Source organism: Hemicordylus capensis, chromosome 5 (genome assembly GCF_027244095.1).
Source record: "Hemicordylus capensis ecotype Gifberg chromosome 5, rHemCap1.1.pri, whole genome shotgun sequence".
Classification (NCBI taxonomy): domain Eukaryota; kingdom Metazoa; phylum Chordata; class Lepidosauria; order Squamata; family Cordylidae; genus Hemicordylus; species Hemicordylus capensis.
Window position 1 is genome coordinate 242,185,395 of NC_069661.1, and position 17,021 is coordinate 242,202,415.

Consider the following 17,021-nt stretch of genomic DNA (forward strand, 5'->3'; position numbering starts at 1 on the left):
ACTGTGAGATATGGTTCATAACGCAGCTGCCAGACTGACCTATGGGACTGCTCGCAGTGTACATGTTACTCCAGTCTTGAAGGCACTTCCCTGGCTGCTAGTCTGTTTCTGGGTACAATTCAAGGTGTTGGTTATTACCTTTTAAGCCCGAAATGGTTTGGGCCACAGGTATTAGGGGTGTGCACCACTTAATGGTGCAGTGAGGGAGTGACTTGATCAGCAAGTCAGAGGTTGCCGGTTCGAATCCCCGCTGGTATGTTTCCCAGACTATGGGAAACACCTATATCGGGTATCAGTGATATAGGAAGATGCTGAAAGGCATCATCTCATACTCCGTGGGAAGAGGCAATGGTAAACCCCTCCTGTATTCTACCAAAGACAACCACAGGGCTCTGTGGTCGCCAGGAGACAGCATCGACTCCACACACACTTTACATTTACCTTTATGAACAGTTTGCAGTGAATCGGTCTGCCATGAACCTTCAGGAAGACTGGCAGGTCCATAATCAAACCGAATCGAGCCCGCTCCATGGAGAGCCAGTTTGGTGGTTCGAGGAACTATGTAAAGTGGCTTGTAAAGTGGAATCTGGTGAGGATTCCCCTACAAGCAAAGGGGAATCCTTTACAAAAGGCTTCTAAAGGGCAGCCAGTGGGGCGACGAGAACCAAGGCACCTTTAACAGTAAGTAAGGTGCTTACCACTGCCGGCAGCCCCCATGGTACCGCTCCTCGAAGCTGCCTGGATCCAGTGGGAAACAGTGGCACTCCCCCCAGAAGCCTGTGCACCCCAGTGCAGATCTGTCACTGACCTGGCCTTCATGCATGCACGGCTCCATGCATGCACAAAGGCCAGGTCAGTGCTAGAGCTGCACCATTGCAAGTGGGCTGGTGGGGGGAGCACACAGTTCTTGGCCCCGGTAAGCACCTTATCACTTACTTTTAAAGGTGCCCCAGCTCTTGCTGCCCCACCAGCTAAAGCCTTTTGTGAAGGATTCCCCTGTGCTTGTAGAGGAATCCTCACTGAATTCCCCTTTACAAATCACTACACATAGCCCCTCAAACCAACGAACTGGTGTGAGCTGGTTCGGTTGAATGGACCAGACCGGCCAGTCGGTTTGATCAAACCCATTCGAGGACCTGCAGTTTGGTCCCAATTTGAACTGTGAAAAACAGGCCCCCCCACACACACACACCCGCCAGGTACCTTACGGACTGTCTGCTCCCACCAGAATCTACCCAGCCTTTAGGAGGAAAGTGAAGACTGCCCTTTTTGTCCCAGCTTTTGGCCAATGAGCTGTCCTTTGTTATTTTTAAACTTTTAGCTGTATTTCTCCATTTTTATGTTTTTTATCTTGTTGTTAACTGTCTTAGGGTCTTAGGACAATGTGTAGTATGGCTTTCAATGGAAGATAGTAACATTAAGGAAGGAGAGCCTGGTCTTGTGGTAGCAAGCATGAATTGTCCCCTTTGTTAAGCAAGGTCCACCTTGATTTGTATTTGGATGGAAGACCACATGTGAGCACTATAAGATATTCTTAGGGGATGGGGCTGCTCTGGGAAGAGCACCTGTATGCTTGCATGCAGTAGGTTCCAAGTTCCCTCCTTGGCATTTCCAGATAGGGCTGAGAGAAATTCCTGCTTGCAACTTTGGAGAAGCCACTGCCAGTCTGTGGGGACAATATTGAGCTAGATAGACCAACAGTCTGACTCAGGAAATGGGAGCTTCCTATGTTCCTATGATCTCCGAGTGTCTATGACCAGTTCAAAGAGCACCAGCTTCAAAACGTGAGCATGACAGGCTCACACCAAGAGTGTGCCCACCCCGATGTCACTGAAGGGCCAGTGTTCCCTCTAAGGTGTGTGCATTTGTGTGCACAAAGTTTTTTTTAAATAATGTCTGCTCAGTTAATTTTAGATCTTGCTCAGATCGAATCAGGAAGGTCCCACTCTGAATATACGTATGCACACACTGCCTTGATACTGCTGCCCAGATGAAAACTTATTCCGCACATGGATGAAAAAAAATAGAAGGAACACTTGTTGGGGTATCCTTCAATAGCATTAGAGGGGCTTCGTCTGAAATGTCCTTTCATGAGCCAATACCTGTTTAAACAGGGTTTGGGAGCGCATGTAAAGAAGAGTTTAAAGATGATCACCCCTCCCCCGTCATGTGATTAAGGATGAAAATCCTGTTTTAAAAGAGTTATGGGATGTGTGTAGAGGGAGAGTTCAGATGAGCACTCCCCCTCAGGTGATCAAGGGCCCGACAGTACATAATCTTCTCCTGTCATTTCAAGACAGGACCCATCCTGATCAAGTGTTATGTTCATCTGAACCAGCCCTATCTTCTTGGAGGATTATGAGGAAGAGGGAGAAATGCATTGCTAGGGCAAAGGGACTCCGTTATCAAGATGCCCCCAAATGCCAACCAAAATTCCGGCCAGGGAAGAACCAAGAACCATAGCACCCTGTTATGGTCTACTAGTATTTTTAAGCCCGTTATGATAACGGGCGCTAGCTTTCTATCCCGTCTTTTCTGTCTCTCTCTCTTTCTGTCTCTTTTTCCCCCCCTTGTCCCCTCTCTCTTTTTGTTTTTTGTTTTGTTGTTGTCTCTGTTTTTGTTCTTCCTTATTTTGCTTTTACTTTTTGGGGTGTGTGTGTGTGTGGATGAATAACGGCCAACATGGCCCATGAGAAGGTGGCCGCCCCCGCCTATCGCCCTCCCGCGCACCCAGCTGCCGGAGCCCACCTTACCCGCTCCAGCCCGAAGGAGAAGAGAGGAACTCGGGAACAGAGCTACTCTCTGTGTTAAGCTGCTGCCCATACTGTCACAATGGACGCAATAGGCGTCCTTTGCGTCCATAGCGGCAGTTTGAGCAGTGACTAAGCACAGAGAGGAGCTCTGCTCGTGAGCTCCTCTCTTTTCCCTCAGGCTGGAGCGGGTAAGGTGGTCTTCGACAGCTGGGAGGGCGATAGGAGGGGGCGGCGACCTTCTCATGGGCCATTTTGGTCCTTAATCTTTTTTTGGGGGGAGCGGGGAAGGTGATTTTGGGCAGCTGGGAGGGCGGGTGAGCAGGCGGCGGCGGCTGTGAGCGGGCGGGGGCCTCGTTGGCGGCTTTGCCGCCACCTCGCCCAGCTTCATTTTGGGCAGCTGGGAGGGCGGGTGAGCAGGCGGGGGCGACGGCTGTGAGCGGGCGGGGGCCTCGTTGGCGGCTTCGCCGCCACCTCGCCCAGCTTCCCTGTCCCCCAACTCGGTCTTCCCCCGTCGCCATTGCCCTCGCCTTTTTCAGGGCGGCCGCTTCTGGTTGCCTCGGCCTCCTCTCGCCGTGCCGCAGCTCATGGCCGAGGCGGCGGCTCCGCCGCCGCCTCGGCCACTTTTCCCCGCCGCCACACACCAGCTAATGGCCGCCCGTGGCTGTGGGACACTGGTGTCTGAGGTCCTGTGTCCCTTGGGCTCTTCTGGGCCTGCGCTTCGCGCAGGCCCAGAACAGCCCAGGGAGGCAGGGACGCAGATCCCCAACGTTCCAAAGCCACGGCCACTCACTTAGCCTTTTATTATATAGGATTACACCTGGCTGTTGCTGCCTAAGCAGTGGAGCAAAGTGGAAGCTTCCCCCAGAATCCCAGCCATGAGACCAAATCCAGCAGATAACAATGTCCAAGGCCAATGATGTAACTAATGCTGCATTAGCACAAGGCCATTGTGCTAGCTAGTTATACTACATCTGGAGCTTGCATTACAGACTAGTACTGCACTAGCCAAAACATGTTTTTACTAATGCAACAAGGTGAATGACTTGTGGCATGCCTCATATGTTTTACAGAGACCTGTTATGCCAGAGCACAACAATTCCTTGTGATTTAGCACAGGTACACAGTAGCTACACAGTAGAGTATTTTTCCCCCTTAGAGAGCTGGGCTACCAACTGGGACCAGCAAGTAGACTTATTCTCCAAGGCAGGCTGACACACTAAGTCCGGAGCAAAGGAATGCTCTACCTGATGATCCCAATTGTTAGACCCACTCTCCAGGTTATCTGGGGGGAGTGGGTCTACCAAATGCGATCAGCTTGTAGACCAACCCTCCACTCTGGACAGTGCAGCCAACTGCCTTGGAGGGCTGGTCTACCCACTAATCCCAATTGGTAGACCAGTTCTCCCCAGAAAGATGTGGCATTTTGAGGTTGTTTTCACAGCATAACAGACCTCAAAATGGCATATGAATCACCTAAATTGATTTGGGTTAAATTGGGGGGTGATTCAATTCGACCCTGAATCTGTCTCTTTGTATTCAGGGCAATTCAATTTGTGGTAGAATCATCAGATCACCCCCAATTCAACCTGAATCGATCCATGGGTGAATCAAATTGCACATCCCTAGTACACAATCTTCTGCAAACTCTAGTGATTTAACATGGCTACACCATTTTCTTTCATGAGTGTGACTTTTTCTTCCCACAGGTGCAATTTGGAGGTTGACCAAAGCCTTTGAGGGTGCTCCTCCTGACACAGAGATATTCCCATATGTTGCTAGCTTGATAGTAGTCAGAATCCTCACAGGGGGTACTTTGATGAAATCCTCCTCCTCCATCATTGATGTCAGTATCAGTGCTGGCCTTGGCAGTGGAGGCGAAAGCAAGTCTAGATAAGTGCTACACCTGGATGGTTTTTAGATTTGTTAAAACAGGGGTAGGCAACCTGGGTCCTGCAGCTGTTGTTGAACTACAACTCCCATCACCCCAGTCACAATGTGTGGCTGGGGATGATGGGAGCTGTAGTTCGACCACAGTTGCAAAAACAAGGTTGTCCACTCTCTTTTATGCATTTTTAAAAATCAGCTTTGATTTTCACAGAATGGCAAAGAGTGCCTTAAACACACTCCTGCATGCTAATTGGACTTTGCAAGTGATAACACTAGGCAGGCTGTAGAAAACATTTTCTCAGCTTTGATTGCAATGTAATGTATTAAAGTAAGCAGTAAGCAGTCACCGCTCTGTGTGCTGAATTTGCAGTGGAGCAAGAAAACCTTGAAAGGAGGATATTCACCATGCAAAACATGAAGCCTCACTCCAGGAAAGCGAAGCTAGGGCAAAATGCAAAGCTGGCTAATGCCCAAGATCTTACACTGACCGTGCAGTTGAAGGAGGGAAACATCTATCGGCAAGCTAAACTGTAGGAGATGAAAAGGCAGCCTTGCCTTCAGCCCCAGAGAGCATCACTGCTTCAGTGAAGGAGTTGATTGAACCAGCAAAGCAAAGAAGGATCAGGGAGGTGGTGCTGCCAAATCAGACACCCTTAAAAAAACAAACAAAAAAGGGCTTTTTCTTTCAAAAATGCATGGATGTTACAGTTTACTGTTGGACTTGAACGACATTGCAAAATCCTGCTAATGTGAAATCCTGGTTATAAAAATGGGTGCAGCTGGGAAAGTATCTCTTGCATTTCAAGGCCTCTCAGCTCCAATGCTTATGGATAATATTTCATGCTTCTAAGGAAGTGGGTTGTAGACCATGAAGACTAACGCTATCTTTGTTAGTCTTCATGGTGCCACAACAGGGCCGTAGCTCCGTGGTAGAGCATCTGCTTTACACGCAGAAAGGCCCAGATTCACTCCCTTGGGAACTGCAGGTAGGGCTGGGAGTGACTCCTGCCTGAAACCTTGGGGAGCTCCTGCCAGTTAATTTAAATAATTAATATAATTAATAAATAATAATAATAATTAATAATAAATAAATAAATAAACAAACAAACAAACATTTGACCAGGACTCACTATCCCCCTGTTGTTTGTAATCACAATGACTCCACTTTCACAAATACTAAACAAAACAGGCTTCGGATACCAAACATCTAAAACATCAAGTAAAATAAACCATCTGCTGTACATGGACAATCTGAAGTTGTATGGAAAGTCCCAGTCAGAAATCGAATCACTGCTAAACACTGTCTGTATATTCAGTAGCAATATAGCAATGGAGTTTGGACTAGATATGTGTGCCGCATTAATAATACACAGAGGAAAAATAACAAAAACAGAAGGAATAGAACTGCCCAATGGAAGCAACATCAAGAACTTGGAAGAGAAAGAACATTACAAATACTTGGGCATTCTTCAGGCTGATAATATCAAAAACTTTGAAGTTAAAAGAAAAATGGGAAGTGAATACATCAGGAGAGTTAGAAAAATTCTAACGTACAAACTCAATGGTGGGAACACCATACAAACCATAAACACCTGGGCTATACTCATCATTAGATACACTGCAGGAATAATAGACTTGACCCAGGCAGAGCTAGAAACACTAGATTGTAAGACCAGGAAAATAATGACCATCAATCATGGTCTGCACCCCCACAGTGATGTAGATAGGCTATACCTCCCTCTCAGCTCAGGTGGAAGAGGAATGCTGCAAGTCCATCAAACGGTAGAGGAGAAAAGAGACCTTGAAGAATATATAATGGACAGTGAAGAAGATGCACTTAAAATGGTCAACAATGAGAAATGATTAAACACCAATGAAACTAAGCAGGCCTACAAGAAAGAACACGTCAAGAATTGAGAAGAAAAAAATGGAAAAACAAGCCACTGCATGGTCAATATGTGCACAATATAAATGGAAAATCAAACATCACCAAGACCTGGCAGTGGCTCAAGACAAGCATCTTGAAGAAAGAAACAGAGGGTTTAATACTGGCTGCACAAGAACAGGCACTAAGAACAAATGCAACAAGAGCAAAAGTCAAAAAATCCACAACAAACAGCAAGTGTCACCTTTGTAAAGAAGCAGATGAAACCATGGACCACCTCATCAGCTGTTGTATAAAGATCGCACAGACTGACTACAAACAAAGGTATGACAAGGTAGCAGGGATGATACACTGGAACATCTGCAAAAAATACAAGCTACCTGCAGCCAAAAATTGATGGGACCATAAAATTGAAAATGTTGTAGAAAATGAAGATGTAAAAATGTTATGGGACTTTCGACTACAAATAGACAAACATCTGCCACGCAATAAATACACCAGATATAACTGTAGTTGAGAAGAAAGAAAAAACAAGTCAAAATACTTGACATATCAATACCAGGTGACAGCAGAATAGAAGAAAAAGAAACAGAAAAAATAACAAAATATAAAGATCTACAAATCAAAATTGAAAGGCTGTGGCAGAAGAAGACCAAAATCATCCCAGTAGTAATTGGCACCCTAGGTGCAATTCCAAAACATCTTGAAGAGCACCTCAACACCATAGGGGGCCACAGAAATCACCACCAGTCAACTACAAAAAACAACTTTACTGGGAGCAGCCTACATTTTGCAGCACTACTTATAACAACAACAATATTGATGATAAGATTCTGGCATCCCAGGTCCTTGGGAAGGACTCGATGTCTGGATAAAACAAACCAGTCAATAACACCTGTTTGATTGTGTAAACAAGAAATAATAATAAACATTCAACCAGTTCTAGTGCTTGCAAAGGGGGATCCGGTAAGCACTTTGATGGACTCAAGGAGTTAAAAAGGGGTGGGCAGCGGGAGGAAGAGGTTACCTTTTGCGCCATGGCTGCAGCGTTGCTCCTCAAAGGCAGTAGTGAGGTGGTGGCAATTGCGCTAGACCCCGTCAATGCTCCCCCCATCAGCTTGGGCTGCCCCATCCTGAGTCTCAGCCCACCCTAAGAACTGGGCAAACTGGGCTGAAACAGTTCAATCTGAACCGTGCCAGGACTGGCTGGAGCTCAGACCAGCCACCCCTTTTGGGGGCTTCTCATGAGTACCGCCAAAGACTGTATGCTTTTACCCAAGGGGAAGGGGGGGGGGCTTCTCCAACTTTATTGTACAAAAAATAGAGCAGAGCCATTCAAGAATTCCTGGGTGGGACTGCCTTTTAAACCCAATCCAAAACATCACTGCCCTGCCATATGTTATCTTTGCAGCTATTTAATTGGGTTGTCCGGTGGGGGCTAGTGGAGCCGCCGTGAACCCACCACCACCTCCAAGTAGCCAGGCTGCTGCCACAGCACATAAGGTAACCTCCCCCTCCCCCACCCGCCCACAAATTTTAAATCCCATGGGGTCCATCAGCGTACTTGTCCTTACCGGATTCTCCTTTGCAAGCACTAGAACTGGGGTTGGCCTGGTTTTGACCTGGTTCAACCCCAGTTCTAAGCATGAACCGAACCGCTGGCTGGTTCATCAGAACTGATATGCAGACCAGGTGGCTCCGTTTGAGTCTGGGTTTATTCTCAGTCCAGGAGGGACTATTCTAAGGTATAGAATAGGGTTTATTCTAAGCTTTTTTCCTAACTGCACAAGAAGAAGCCAGTGCAGTCCCCACTTCCTAGTCTGTGGGCACCTCCCAACCTTTTTCTAATGGAAAAAAGAACAAGAAAAATGTAACAGAGGGAAAGAAAATTGAGAATGAATAGAAAATTTAAAGAGACAGAGAGGGAGGAGTGATGGAAGGACAGGACAATAAGAGAAGGAAGAAAAAGGAAGGTGCCTTGCTAAGAATGGATGAGATTGGCCACATTAACAGGTAACGTGAAAGTGGAGGTTGGCAAATCCGCGGTTTCAGTTTTAACCAGTAAATCACAGTGCAGACATTCGCCCAACCATGGTCCGGCAACCTCTGGTTACAGGATAGGGGAGGCCCTCCCTGCTGCTCAGCTGCCAAGGGCGATCCCAGCAAGCTTCATGGCCACACTGTGGGCAAAGTGTCGGCACATCAGCAGAGCGGCCACAATCAGCCACCATCTTGAAGGGGGCATGGCTAGCTCGATCGTGCATTTTCAGAGCGGTCCACTCATCCTTCGCATGGAAATAACATTTAAATCCCTTTAAATGCCAGGCCATGCCAGCGCTTCTTCTGATAGCAATGGCACCACTGCCATTCTAAGAGCCCTGCACCAAAATAGTCCCACAAAAGCACAATTTGGGGTGGAGGGTGTGGGGCACCATTTCCCTTATACTCAGGAAAGGGAAGAGAAAATGATGAGTTCCTATGAGGGGATATGTATATGAGGATCCTGGGGAGGTCTGTCCCACAGTGGTAGGATGTTCTTGTGAGGGATCACCCCAACAAAGCAGTGCGTGTGTGGACTAAACCACACTCCTGCTCCCCTGGTAGCTTGCTGCTGGTGGGCCATCCCTCTCATGAGAGGATCCATCTACTAGGGAGGACCATGGAGTTGTAAACCATAGGGTCTTCCATTGGACTGTGCGGTCATGAATTGAGCTAACCCCCAAAGGGGGCCCTGGTTGCATGTGGCCACCACACTCTCTGGTAAAAGATATAACGTTTGCACTGCAACCCCCTCCTCCCCTGGGAAGTCTTGCATGCACCCAAAGGAGATTTTGATGTTCCATGTAACACTACAGAAGGAATGGAGCAGTGCGATCCTGGGTGGGTCTGTGCTGCCTTCTCCTTGATTGTAGTTTCAAAACCAGAATGAAACCACTGTTATGGCGGAGGTCTCAGCAAACCAAAGGTTCTCTTTGTGCAAACCAAAGGTTCAAATTGGAGTTTGGCAAGCCAAAACACAGGTCACTTTCAACTCGAAACCATGGTTTCACAAATTTGGATGTAATGGAGTTCCAATCTCCGCCCCGTTTAACTCCGGTTTCACGTTACATCTGGATTTGGCCATTATCTTCTTTCCCAAACTTAAGTTGAGGACTAGAACTTTTCTCTTTGTCTATTTCTTCAACTCTGTTCCTTATTAAACTCCCCTATTTCCAGCTGCACAAAAACTTATTCCATCGCAAAAAAAAAAGTGTGTCTAGCTGTACATTAGAATAAATCCTGCTGCATTCCTTTTTGTGCAGAGTTTTTGAGAGCAAGAGGCCACAAGAGGGTGCTGGTAGAAGCAATAAAGTTGAAACACGATTCCCTCCCCGTCCCTCCCTCCATCACTCCCTGCAGCAGAGAGTGTATTATCTTTAAAAGGTTAGAATTCTTCTTTAGGATCAAGACATGATGAATTTTGCACACACTATAATGTAAATTTGTATCTTGTTTCTGCAGAAGATATAGCCATTCACATTTGTCTGTCAATCGGTTGTGACTAGCAAAATGCCTGCCATTAAGACAGGTAGGTTGTGTGTGTGTGTGTGTGTGTGTGTGTGTGTGTGTGTGTGTAGGAAGGCTTTGTTATACATCAAAGGCCTGAGTAAAACAATGAGGCTCTTCTCATGATCCGTGAGAAGAGCCTGGGGAGGGTTTGCGAGGAGAGCGGGCTAAGCCCGCTCTCCCCACAGACGAGCAGCAAGTCCTGCCTGGGCGACCGCTGCGACCACCCACATGACATCTGATTCCGTCATGGAGCCGGCGGGAGCTGGGGAGTTCAGGGGCCATGTGGCCCCCAGTACTTCCAGCATGCCCTGTGCGAGTACGCAGGGCATGCTGGAGAGACCCCCAAGCCGGGAGGCTGCTTTTCAGCCTCCCGGTTGGGGGTGTCCTCGTGAGTTGCTGCGCTGCGGAACTGCGCTGCTGCAACTCACGATCCATTAACCCTGGTTAGTGGAGTGCTCACTCCACTAACGTGGGCTAAAGGGTGGGCTACTTAAGCGGGTTAGCCGCTTGTAAGCCATGGGGCTCGCCTGCGAGCCTGGTGGTTTACACGAGCAGCAAAAATTGGGCTAGGCTCTCCTAGCCCGATTTTTGCTGCTCATGGGAATAGCCTCAGTCATTCACATCTAAGTGTAATGTGGGTTACTGACATTAGAGTGAGTGTGTGAACCCACACCAAGGTGATTTATGACCCAAGATGAACCTGAGATTCCTGCTATCAGGCCCTGCCCACAGCTGGGGTGGATTCTTGGAAGGGAGAGTAGATTGCCAGCCAGAGTCTGCTCAGTGGGTAGGGAGGCTGCTTTCACCTCAGTCCTCAGCCCACTCCAAGCCTTATCAGCACCATGCTGCTCTAGAGGCTCACTGGACAGCCTCCAGGAGGTGAGCCCCTCATCATTGGGAAGATAGGGACAAAGGAAGCTGCCAATACTTCAGATGCCAGAGTCAGACCATTGGTCCATCTAGCTCAGTATTGTCTACACAGACTGGCAGCGCCTTCTACAAGGTTACAGGCAGGAGTCCTATCTAGAGATGCCAGGGAGGGAACTTGCAGATGCTCTTCCCAAAGCAGCCGCATCCCATAATGGAAATCTCTTATAGTGCTCACACACAGTGAGGCTATTCTCACGACCAGGAGGAACTGGGCTAAGGGATCCTAGCCTGGTTCCTCCTGGTTGTGTGTTGCCACAGGAGCTGCGTGGCTCCCAGCAGTAAACCTCACAAAATACCCTTCCCCTTAAACAAGGTTAGCAGAGTAAGTGCTCCTTTAACCTCATTTAGTTGATCGTGTGCCTCCAAGCCTTGGGGGTCTCTCCATGATGCCCTGCACACTTGCGCGGGGCATCCTGGGACTTCCAGCGGCTGGGCACCCCCTGATTCCTGTTCCCCCTACCAGCTCCATGACAGAACCGGTAGTCATGTGGGCAGCCGATCCGGCCACCCAGTGCGAGCTCCCTGCTCATCTGCAGGGAGAGCAAGCTAAGCCCGCTTTCCCTGCAGAGCCTAGCTAGGCTCCATGCATGGATCGTGTGTAGAGCCTCACTATCTCCCATTCAAATGCAACCCAGGGTGGACCCTGCTTAGCAAAGGGGATAATTCATGTTTTCTACCACAAGATCATCTCTCCTCCCATTTGGGTTCCATTGATTGGGTCTGCCTTAAATGGGAGTTCACAATTTTGGCACCCCTCACAAGGGGTGCACAGTCTCATAAGGGAATGGAAGTGAGCACCTGTCTAAAAGGGGACTGCCTGCTCTTTGGGCTATCAGACAGCTGTTGCACCTGCCTAGTGACATCATCAGGTGTTGCCTGCTCCAGGCCCTTGGTAGGCCTTTTGGATGCCTCTCGCAATGTCTCCTGGGCTGTGCGTGCAAGGTGATGTGCTTAGCCAAGACACAGGAGCATCACCCATTCCGGATGTAGCTTGGACTCAACTGCATACTGACACCCATGTTGGCATGGGTTCACACAAACACACTAATGTCAGTAGCCCACATCAAACCTGGGTTTGAATGATTGTGTGAACCAGGCCAGATACTTGCAAAGGGTGCAATATGCCTCTAAACACAGAGACACATTGCACACTCACACCCCACCCCCCCACAAGCACACATGGAATCCTGGTCATATGTGAGTGCCTACGCTACTCAGAGCCAGAAATGGAGGGCAGGTTTTGCCCTCCATACAACAGTGTCCCCCGCCTTTTCTTTTACCCACTCCTGTCCAGATAAGCCACTGGACAAGGTCTCACAATCCATGAGACCCGGTTTGGGGCTGTGAGCAGGAAAAGCGGGCTAAGCCCGCTCTCCCCGCTCACGAGTGGGGAGGGAGCCCTGGGCAGCCGGATCGGCCACCCACACAATTGCCGGCTCCGAGACGGAGCTGGCAGGGGCTGGGGGGAGCAGGAGCCAATCGGCCCCCTCAAGCTCCAGCATGCCCTGCGCGAGTGCGCAGGGCATGCTGGTGAGACCCCCGGAGCCAGGAGGAGGCTTTTCACCTCCCCTCCAGGGGTCTCCTCGTGAATAGCCACGGTGCGGATCCGCACCATGGCTACTCACAATCCAATAGCCCAGTTTTGTGGAGTGCTCGCTCTGCAAACCCGAGCTAAGGGGCGGGCTACAGGAGCGGGTTAGCCACTCAAGAACCACCGGGCTCAGCTACGAGCCTGGTGGTTCTTACGATTGACGAAAACCGGGCTAGCAGATGCTAGCCCGGTTTTCTTCTATAGTGTGAATAGCCCCAGAGTCTCCTCCAAGGCAGATCTCAGGATTGCACCAGACTTTGGACAACTCTGAGGGCAACAGATCATGACCTGAGCCAGTGCTGGCCAGGAAACACAGGACTGGGTGCCTCAGCAAGGAAGGAATGTTGCTCCAACAGTTTCTCTTAGTGGACTTCTGGGTTTTATAGCCCACGACTTAGGTAGGGTTGCTCAGCCCCATCCCTTCCACTAGGAAGTGTTGGTTCTTAAAGGGGCCTTGCCCAATTCTCCAAGCACTTGTTCTAGCAACACAGGGGTGGGGGCTCCACTATGACTGGCAGATCCTCAGAGGAATCCTCCGAATTGGAAGACAGGGATCTGGCCTTGAGTCTTGGTGGGGGTACTGGTTCAGCCGGTGTGGGGATCCTAGAAACACAGGGTCATCGTATGCTTGACTCATTGATACCTCCCACTCTGTCTCTTCCCCTGGATTTTTCACCTCAGTCCATGCTTGAGGGGGTTCCAGCATGGACTGGGTTCATGACATACCCCAAAGAATAGATGGGTGCCATTTTCTCACAGATAGAGGGAAGTAAAGGCATGCCCTTGGCAACATGATTGAAACTATTCCTGGAATTGTTGTTGTTGTTTTAATATGAAGCCACTGAAATCCCCAGGATTAGGGATGTGCGAAACATTTCAGATACAGAACATGAATCTGCCCATCTGCAAGTCCCGAAAGATTCGACTCCAAAACAAATCGCCCAAATTTTGGAGCCGAAGGTTTTGTTGTTTTGCACCTCCATTTTGTGGCGATCTAAGTGTAATATCCATTTTGTGTTTGATGTCTATTTGAATTTCCCACCCTTCCAAACTTCAGATCAGTGAACGAAAGCATGGGCTGATCTGCTGACAATTCCCTCCTGGCTCCAGATTGGCTCTTTTGGATCTTGCCACTCCTGACTGACCCCACATTGGCCAGGGGAAGGGTGGAAGAAGGGGCAAGGGTGGGGGGAGGAGTTCAAGGAGGGATTTTCAATTAGATTTAAAGAGGCAGCAGCCACCATTCTGTCTTTCTCCTTTGTGGGAGAGAGAGAGAGAGAGAGAGAGAGAGAGAGAGAGAGAGAGCGAGCTTTGCCTTGCCTTGCCATGTCTATTGCCTTGTGCATTGCCAGCTTGAGCCCTGCCTGCCTGCCCCTGCTGCTGCATGCCAGCCTGGGAATTGATTATCTGCTGCATTGCTTGTTTTTTGTTCCTGAGAAGAAGAGAATTCTTTTTTCACCCTCTTCCTGCTGCTGAGAGAATCACTGCCTGCCTGTGCCTGCTGTGTCTGTGCCAGCCACAAGCCCCAGCCCCTGTGGCCACTTGCCACCTGGCCAGCCACTCCCTTTCCCCCAAGATTTTCCAGGTTTTTGCCCCACCCCCACCCAAATCTGAAGACTGAAGAAGGAGAAGAAGACTGAAGAAGAAAGAGTAGACTCAGAGACCAGACCACAGAAGTGGACAACTGGACATAACATGGATGAAGCCTTAGAATGAGTGAGTGCCAATTTTAACACACACACACACACACACACACACACACACACACACACCCTCTGGAATTGTGTATTCTGGGTTTTTTACTGTTTTGAGAGAGGTTTGGGGTTGCAATTGAATTTAAAAAGTTGTGTGTTGTTTAGTCTAGAAGAAGTTTAAATGGGTTCTGTGTGGGAGGGATCCCTGTTAGCTAATAATAGTAGGTGGTTAAAAGAGTAGCATAGTCTTGTGGTTTTAAAAAACAATTCTGTCTTTTTCCCCATTCCAAATTTTTTTTTGCATTTTAAAAAAACAAAAGCCTGTCCTCCAGCCCTCTGTGGCCATAATATATCAGTAGTAATATTCTCTGCCCTGGAGCTTACAGGCTCTGAGTGGGCAGGAAGGCACAGACTCTAGCCTCCTCCCTGTGCCCATTTACCCCCCACCTCCACCCCCAATTGCAGCATTCTGAGGCCATGGCAAAAATTAACCCTAAACCCACTAACCCTTTCGCAGAGCAGACATGCATAGGTATAGTATGCTCCCCCCCTACATAATCACAAGTCTAGTGGTATATATATTATGCAGGTCAAATGCCTTGGATGTCTTTGTTGTTGTGCCTGTATTTGGGGGGCCTCATGGATGGGCACAGGGCAAGTTTTGTGTGTGTGTGTGTGTGTGTGTGTGTGTGTGTGTGTACTTCTTTGCAATGAAGGTTGGCTCATATTGTGACTTCTAGCATCATCATGATTTTTATTCAAACTAGATTGCTTGCATTTACAATAGGTTGTGCTGGTGCCACAGGCTCCGATCTGTTACAGAAATGTCAAAAAATGCGCCAAAAATTGTTTGCCGTTTTTGTCATCATCACTCTTTTACTTCTGTAGGTGGGAGGGGGGCCAAAACTCGCTGTTCCCTGGCAGAATGTTGTTTTTCACCCTTCCTTACTTAACCCGCTTTTATGGCCGAGTGCCACAGATGTCATTGTGTCTGTTGCTCATGGATGAAAAATGCTTGGGGGAGGAAGGGCAGGGCACATTTGATGCTGTTGTTGGCCCTAGTCTGCGGCATCTGTGATATCACGCTTGCTTGCTTGCTTGCTTGCTTGCTCGCTTGTTGCTGGCTGCTGCTGTTACCCTGCATTGGGAGGGGGCGCATGGGGCAGTAAATTTCATTGTTGCTGTTTCACACTGTTGTGTGTAGATCAATTGCATTTGTGTTGGGTGGGGATGGTGGGACACAATGGATGTGGTGAGTGACACAGTGGATGTGTTTGACCTTCGGAAACCTTGTTCTTTGCAAAGCTCTGCTGTTGTTGTTGATGTGTGCTGCATCTACCCTATGGGACAATGGGGAAAGACGGTGCCCATTTCTGCCTCCTGAGTGCCTCCTAGAAGTGCCACAGTGGGTCGGGTGGTAGTTCCCCAATGGGTGCCTGCTACCACCCAGGTTTCGGAGTTATTGGGCAAAAGGTTGATTTTTAAAGAATGTCTGAAGTTTACATATCTTTGGGACAGATTCAGGGCAGAAAAGGGGCTTTGGGGGCAGAAGAGTAGATCAGGTGGTAGTGCCCCAATGGGTGCCCGTCACCACCCAGATTCTAAAGGAATTGGGCAAAGGGGTGATTTTTAAAGAATTTGTGAAGTTTGTGTGTCTTTAAGCTTTTCCCCCATAGGGAATAATGGGGATTTCAGCAGCCCCATAACTCCATTTGGAGGGCACTGGGGTGGCCCAGAGCGAGTGGTGGTGTAGTGCACATAGGGTACCAATTCCCCCATACCCACAGGCCCATGGATCATTGGGTTTTGTTGTTTCTGAGGTGTTCTGAGAGTAGATTCTCTGGTAGCAAATGAGAGTGGATTCATTGTTTGTTATTGAAAATTCCCCCTCAGCATGGTGGCCATTTTGAAGGCTGCCACGCCTGCGCAATTGCGCATCTATTTCAGCAGGATGGTTTGATGACAAAGGCTAAGGTGGGATCTGATAGCTGTCTTCATATCTGAAGGGTTTCACACAAATGACAGAAAGGCTGTTCACACAGGCAGCTTTACCCAGGCTAGGGAAGCACCACCTGGGTTAAGCTGTGTGAGAGAACAGCTGGGATTGGGCCCAATCCTGTCGGGGCAGTGCCACCTAGCTTACATCTTCACCTGGGTTAATGGGGCCAGCATGCCATTAACCCAGGCTCTGGGATTGCGTGTCTCCTTGGGCTATGTTTAGCCCGAGGAGACACAGAGACGGGTGCCTAGAGCGTCTATCTCCTGGGGGAACCTCCCAATGCACTGTGCTTCGCGTGTGCTGCATTGTGGGATGGCTGGAGGCTGGGATGCATCATCCCAGCCCCTGGGAGCACGGTTCATGGACCCAGAAACCTTCCATGGTCCATCTGCGGGAAAGGTAAGTGATTGGAACCAATGGGTTGAAATTATAAGGAAGCAGGCTAGACATTAGGAAGAATTTCCTTACTGTTAAGAGCTGATCCCTTTACTCATAAAGGGGAATCATCACTGGTTTCCCCTTTATGAATAGACCCCTGAACCAGTCTGGTAGTCGGAACCAGACCAGGCCAGCTCAAATTTCGTATGGATTCAAACCGAACTGGCCTGGCCTGTTCCATGCACGTCCCCACTTCCAAACCTCCTGTTTGTAATGTCAGGCACTTCTCAATATTGGTTCTAGGATTTGAGGGGCCGTCAGGCCAGTCGGAGCACCCTCAGTGAGCCTGCTATAT